General features: G+C 42.8%; 1 protein-coding gene across 3 annotated transcripts in view; it reads left to right on the top strand.

Annotated features, from left to right (window-relative positions):
* The first annotated feature begins 2,853 nt into the window (after positions 1-2,853).
* The window catches only part of KLHL8 (kelch like family member 8), a 59,519-nt gene continuing 55,555 nt past the window's right edge, over positions 2,854-6,817 (top strand). For all 3 annotated transcript variants that reach the window (XM_032400754.1, XM_032400751.1, XM_032400752.1), the window contains exon 1: positions 2,854-3,093. The gene's annotated coding sequence lies outside the window, so the exon portion shown is untranslated. The remainder of the gene's footprint in view (positions 3,094-6,817) is intronic.

The following is a 6,817-nucleotide window of genomic DNA, read 5'->3' as shown; positions in this document are numbered from 1 at the left end:
CAAATCTGTGCCTCCGCTGCAAATGAAGATAAAAATTGTCCTCTTCATTAATTTTCCTAAATCCCTCCTCAGGCCACATCTGAAATTCTTTTGGAGATTATAAAGCCTTTTATTTCAGGATTAGAGATAAAGATGCCTTCTATTTTAGCTTAAAATGCAAATGTCAATTAAGGTTAAAACACTGTGATTTATTCAGACCAAAGTACATCAGACAATGGGTCAACAGATATCAGACCTTTTCCAGTTTTAATTTATGGGGCTTTGTGAGATTTAGGGAAGGGAAGAAAGATCTTCACTTATTAAGGCCAGTGCTGTTTATTCGCAAATGGAGCTAGAGAGGAATCAGTAAATGCTAAGAATATAATCCTTGTCAGATTTAGGAAATATGTGTTCTTTTCTTTCAGTTGAGGTTAGGGAGGAAAAAGTTTTCCTTGACCCTTCCAGGATCCCTGGCTGGGTCTGAAGATGAAACTGATAAAAACAGATGAACAGGAGAAAAGTATACACATTTTATTGAACTTTTACACGTACATGGGCATTTTCCCAATGAAGACCTGAAGAAGTGACCAGAGTAGGAAGCTTTCATACCTTTTAGATAAAGAAGTAATAAATTTGTGACAAATTGACAAGACAAAGGGATTTGGGCTGGGGGTACTAAACAGTGAAGTAACTAGGAAGTTAAGGGTAAGTTTAACAAGGTTTGTTTATATAGATTTCTTGGCCCTAAATTCCATTTCTGGTGATAAAAATGTCTTTCCACTTGGTACATTTTTACATGGCAGGTTTTTTTTCTTTTTTTTTTAAGATTTTATTTATTTGTCAGAGAGAGAGAGAAAGCACAAGCAGGGGGGACGGCAGGCAGAGGGAGAAACAGGCTCCCCGCTGAGCAAGGAGCACGATGCAGGACTCATCCCAGGACCCCGGGATCATGATCTGACCTGAAGGTAGATACTTAGCCAACTGATCCACCCAGGTGTCCCCTACATGGCAGTTTTATTGACTGTTTCAGGTAAGAAGGGTGAGAGGGTGAGCTGCAGAGTGACCTTCCTCCTTCTGCCGTTTTTCTCAAATTCCTTCAGCTATATTCAATATGCCAACATGCTAACTGTGGGGGTAGAATGTCCTGAATCCCATCAAAGACGTATCTTGTTTTGTGAGATATATATTTTTTAAAATAATTGAGAGCATTTCTGTGGACATATTACATTTTATTTATTTTTTTAAAGATTTTATTTATTTATTTGAGAGAGAGTGAGAACTAGAGAGAGAGCCCACACACAGAGGGAGAAGGGGAGAGAGAAGCAGACTCCCTGCGGAGCAGGGAGCCCAATGTGGGGCTCGATCCCAGGACCCCGGGATCATGACCTGAGCCCCTCCCCCTGCTTGTGTTCCCTCTCTGTGTCTCTCTCTGTCAAATAAATAAATAAAATCTTTAAAAAAAAAAAAAGGCCACTCTGCTCTATAAGCATTTTTTTTTTTTTAAGATTTTATTTATTTGACAGAGAGAGACACAGCGAGAGGGGGAACACAAGCAGGGGGAGGGGAAGAGGGAGAAGCAGGCTTCCCGCCGAGCAGGGAGCCCGATGCGGGGCTCCATCCCAGGACCCTGGGATCATGACCTGAGCTGAAGGCAGATGCTTAAGGACTGAGCCACCCAGGCGCCCCTCTATAAGCATTTTTTATTTCATTTTAATTTTTTTTAAAAGTAAACTCTAGGCCCAACATGGGGCTTGAACTCATGACCCTGAGGTCAAGAATCACATGCTCTACCAACTGAGCCAGCCAGGCACCCCTATAGAGCATTTTTAGGAGACAGAGTACACCTGATTAAAAAGAAAAGTTCATATTACATAAAAAATTCTATTAGAACATGGTTTTATTAAATATATATTGTATTGCATCATGCTTCCAGACGAATTTTATAATTGTGTGTGTGTGTATACTTTAAAACTGATCTTCTATTTTTCTAAGGGCATTGACATCAAATTTGCAAAATACAATGCTCTGAAGAGGAATATTCAAAATATTCAGGATTATTTCAATTTCTTTTATGTAAAAAAGGTGATGTTTTTTAGAAATGAAACTTCAAATTCAAGTAGTCATTTTGGGGTTTTTAGATAAGATGCTACTACTTTTTAAAAAGCTCTTTTTCGAGCAAAATCAGTACAAACCTATGCGTTAACATTCATAAATGTACCTAGGGTTGAATTTATTCTGACATAGATTCCTGGGGTTGTAAAACCTTGAGATTGTTCTAATAAAAGACACAGTGTTAGGAGAATATCCTTTTAAAAATTTTTCTTTGCTCTCTCTTAATCTCCCACCTCTACATTCCACTGACTTTATTGAAAAATTGGTTTATTTCAACATCATTTTTATTTGCAATGGTTTTTGCCAGTGTTTGGTTAGGTCAATTAACTGCTTCCTTAGGTTTATAAACTGTGGGTCTGTATTTATAAACACAAGCTGCTGTGTATATCCTCTGGGGAACATGTGGAGAAAGTGACATAGGAATAAAAACGGAAGTCTTCCCCCCTCCCCCACCATTTTTAAAAAAGAGATAGAAACCCAAGGAACACTCAACGCGCGCGGGAGGGGAGTTGATGGATATAAAAAGAAACTAAATTCTGTACGGCCACCGAAGTGAAGAAACGAGTAACTTCAGAGATATTAATAACCTATCCAGAACTGTTTTGAGGACGTCCCCTAGGGCCTGGTCTACCTTCCCCCGGCAGCACAGCACCGCCAATCCCCTGTACTCTCTCGCCGCCCCCGAGGACGTGGGGGGACGGGCACCCGGAGGAGGTAACCATAAACCACACCTCCCAGAGTGCAGTGCGCAGGCTCCGGCGCGCGCTCCGCTCGCAGCCCCAGAGGCCGCCGCTCTCGGGGCTGAGGCGAGAGGACGCCGGGCGCCGGCCGGGGCTCTGCGGGGCCGCGCAGGAGGGCGCGCGTCCGTCGGGTGCTCACGCGGGGCTAGTGCGGCGCGGCTGGGTGCTGCGGGAGAACGCTGGGTTGCGGGAGCCTGGCAGGGCAGCTGCAGCCTTGGCGAGGCCGGCAGGAACCGAGCGGAGAGACGAGCCGAGGACCGAGGTAACTGCGTTCATTCCCCCCTCACTCCTCTCTTCCCTTTGTGCAGTGCTGTGGGTTCACGCCGAGCCTTCCCTTACCCCAACCCGAAATCGTAACGCCGCCCGGGCTTGCGCCTCCGGCTCGAGGAAACTCCAGCCTTACAAGCAGTAACTAAAACTCCGCAGCTGAGAGGGTTTGGGGCCCATTAAGCCGCTGCACGTTTTCTGTCGCTCCCGTTGGCGGGAGGAACAGGGTCGCATTTCCCGGAGGAGGTCCCCAGCCTCTGGCTCTGTCAGCCGCGTCGGTGGCCCCCTTGGCTCTCTCCTCTCGGTCGGTCTTTCCGAGAAGAGAGGGACAGGCAGGTGTTTGGTGGGGTGCAAGGAATGAGCAGGAGCCGTGCGGCCGGCCGGTTCGGGGGCCCGGGGAGGGCGGCCGGCCCGTGGGCGCGCGCGGCAGGTGGGCTGTCTCCCGGCCCTGCGGCATGGGGACTCGCAGCCCGCCCGGGACTGGCCTGCCCAGGGGGCTTGTCTCCGGCCCGGGACTGACCCGCCGGAGGGGCTCGCTGCCTGTCGGGACTTGCCTCTCCGCGGAGCTCGCGGCTAGTCGGAATTTGCTGGTACTGGGGGTTTGCGGCTCGCGCGGTGGTGGAGACGCTGTGGAAGAGTGCCTCCTGGTGTGACACCAGCAACTGCAGCCCCTTTCAGAAGGCGCAGCCCCTCCGCGGAGTTCGTTTTATTGCCCCAGAGCCAGCTGTTTCTTCTTTCCACTCAGTTCTGGGCTTAGTTAACTTGGTGGCTTCTTCAGGCTGGGCGATTTGTCTACAGAGTTGGGAGTTTTCTAGCCCGGGGCTTGTCCTTTACTGGATTTGCACAGTCGTGGCGTTTGCGCGCCTGGGTGTGAAAAGCGTTCTACGTATATTCCCACTGGGCAGTGTTCTACTTTCGTAGAAAATTGAACCTTTCTCAGTATTCCTTTTAATCTGTTTTAATAACATAACTATTTTTGGCCCTTTATGCTAATGTTATTCCTGTGGGTGGTTACCACATTTGGACGATACTTTGGGGAAAGCTTTTGAAAAACCTGGGTTGACACAAGTATTTTATCTATTAGTTGCACTTTTTCTTTTCTTCTTTTTTTTTTTGCATTGTTTTTCTTTTATATAAGTCAATAATTGTTTGACTCTTGCTGTTCTTCATTCTCACTCTATGAGGAAACCCTTTCTCCATCTCCCTTGAATCCTGACCCTGGCAGAGGGTCGACTTGGGAGAACAGAGGACTTCTGCTTGGCGGTGGCATTTTTCATTGGTTGCTGCTTTTCCTCCTCCCACTGGCACCCCCTTTAGTTTGTCAGTCAACTGGTGACCCACTTCAGACTTTTAGTCCCCTAAAATACCAAATAGTATGAACATAAATATAAAAAGGAATCTTAAGATAACTCTACTCACACGTGCACTTAGCTTCATATTAACATTTAAAACTAATTCTTTTAGCATTTAATAAGATTACTGTTAATGGTTTTTTAAATGATAATATATGCTGTAATAATTGCACGTTCTGTATTCTGGCAGGAAGCTTAATTCACAGGGTAATTTTTAGAAGACAATTATTTCCTCATTTGTTAAGAAAATGAGGTAAATTTTGACACATCCGCCCCAGCCCTTTTGCAAAATAGAGTTTATATTTATGGCAGTTTTAGGTTCATAGCAGAATTGAGTGAAAGGTACAGATTTCCAGGGTACCCTCTGCCTCCATATGCCCCCTGCCTGGCTCCACAGAGGCACAACCTCCCCCACCCTCAAAATTCCCACATGGAAATGGTACATTTGTTACAATCGATGAATCTACATTGACAGATCATCATCACCTAAAGTTTATAGTTTACAGTAGGGTGTTGTATATCCTATGGGTTTAGACAAATGACACTTAAAAAATCAAGAAATTTTGATTTGTAGAGAATGGAAGTATTGTTATTTTAAAAAAGACTACAAGGAATATTTTGAACATCCTAAAAATTAATTTCAAATAGTTTTTGTGTTTTAAAAGGAATTGGATGTTTAAACTTTCAGTTTCTTATATTTACATTTACATTTCTTAACATTGCATATTAAGAATTAAAGAGATGAATGAGAAGGAATGCTTCATAGAATAACAAAATATCCTTATTTTTCAGTCCTAAAACTCATTAGCTTGACCATTTATTTTTCTGAAAACCATGTTTTATGCTAACCAATGAAGCAAGAGGAAATCAAACATTTTAAATACACTAATTTTTCTTTACTGATGTCAAGATGTATCTACAATAGAATGTGACCCATTAAGCTTTCTTTTTTTTTTTAAATCTGTTTTCTCTGAGGGGTTTTTGTGGCAGCATCAGGATATAATAATGTACTAAGTAAGCTCAGTTCTGGAACTAGACAACTTAATTAGAATCCCAGCTCTCCATTTGTTGGCTGTGTGACCAGGGCAAGTTATTTTCTGAACCTCCATTTTGTTAGCTATAAAAGGGAGATAAGAGTATTGTTATTATGATGTAAAATCATTTTATAAATTAATACACTATAATGTTTATTGATATCACTTAGTTACATGCTGTATTTTAAAATGCTGTCAGTTGGGGCGCCTGGGTGGCTCAGTCGGTTAAGCATCTGCCTTTGGCTCAGGTCATGATCCCAGGGTCCTGGGATTGGTCCCCGTGTCGGGCTCCCTGCTCAGCAGGGAGCCTGCCTCTCCCTCTCCCTTTGCCTGCCGCTCTGCCTGCTTATGCTCTCTCTCTCTGTCAAATAAATAAATAAAATCTTTAAAAAAAATAAAATAAAATGCTGTCAGTGTATTTTCAGGTGAATACTGGTTAAGTAAATAGTATCAAACTTTTTTTTTTTTAAGGGCTGGCTTTACATGAGAGTTCATTGTCTGGTTATGAATGATTTAGTTGGGTCTTGTGAGTCAGAGGTAGAATTATGAAAGAGAGTCAAAGGTGCCTTGGGAAAATTTCTACTTCATCTTTCTGGTTCTTAACCTAGATCTATGGGCGTGTCCATAGTCTTACAAGAGTCTGAACTCTGTATGTATATCTGTACTTTGTGGGGAAAAGACCTGTAACTTTCAACAGCTGTTCAAAGGGGGTTCATGGACAACCCCTGGCAAAGGTTCTAAGAACTGTTAGCATCAGTTATCTAGGCAGTCTTCTTTACTAAACGTTTTGCAGATTATTACTATCTTTAAAGTAAGTTCCATGCCCATCGTGGAGTCCAACTTAAAAAAACTCAAACTCACAATCAAGACCTGAGCTGAGATCAAGAGTTGGACATTTAGCTGATTGAGCCATCCAGGCACCCCTTGCAGATTATTTTTAATATTAGTTTTTTTTTTTTTTTTGAAAGGTAATTTTTGAACCACCACGAGTGCCTGTTTTTCTTCTAGAACTAGAGGTTGATATTTATGATATACTGTGCTCATATGAATAATAGTGCTGCTTCTTATATGTGGAGATGACACTACTGATGGATCCATTATTGTTAGGCAGATACTGCCCATTCCTCCCCTCCCCTCCCGTCTTGATGGGCAATAGAATACTTGGCAAGGAATGATACCCTAATACAATCCAGCATGTTAGAATATTATTTTGAAATGCTAAAACATGATTTGGTTTCCTTAACTTAAAATTTGAACATTTTTTCTTTTCTCAACAGAACACCAAATGCTAAAGAAAATTATTTTGTCTTCCAAACTAGATAATGACATTTAC

Source organism: Phoca vitulina, unplaced genomic scaffold, assembly GCF_004348235.1.
Source record: "Phoca vitulina isolate PV1807 unplaced genomic scaffold, GSC_HSeal_1.0 scaffold3, whole genome shotgun sequence".
Lineage (NCBI taxonomy): Eukaryota > Metazoa > Chordata > Mammalia > Carnivora > Phocidae > Phoca > Phoca vitulina.
Note: the sequence above shows the minus strand (reverse complement) of the source record. Positions and strands in the feature narration are given on the sequence as shown.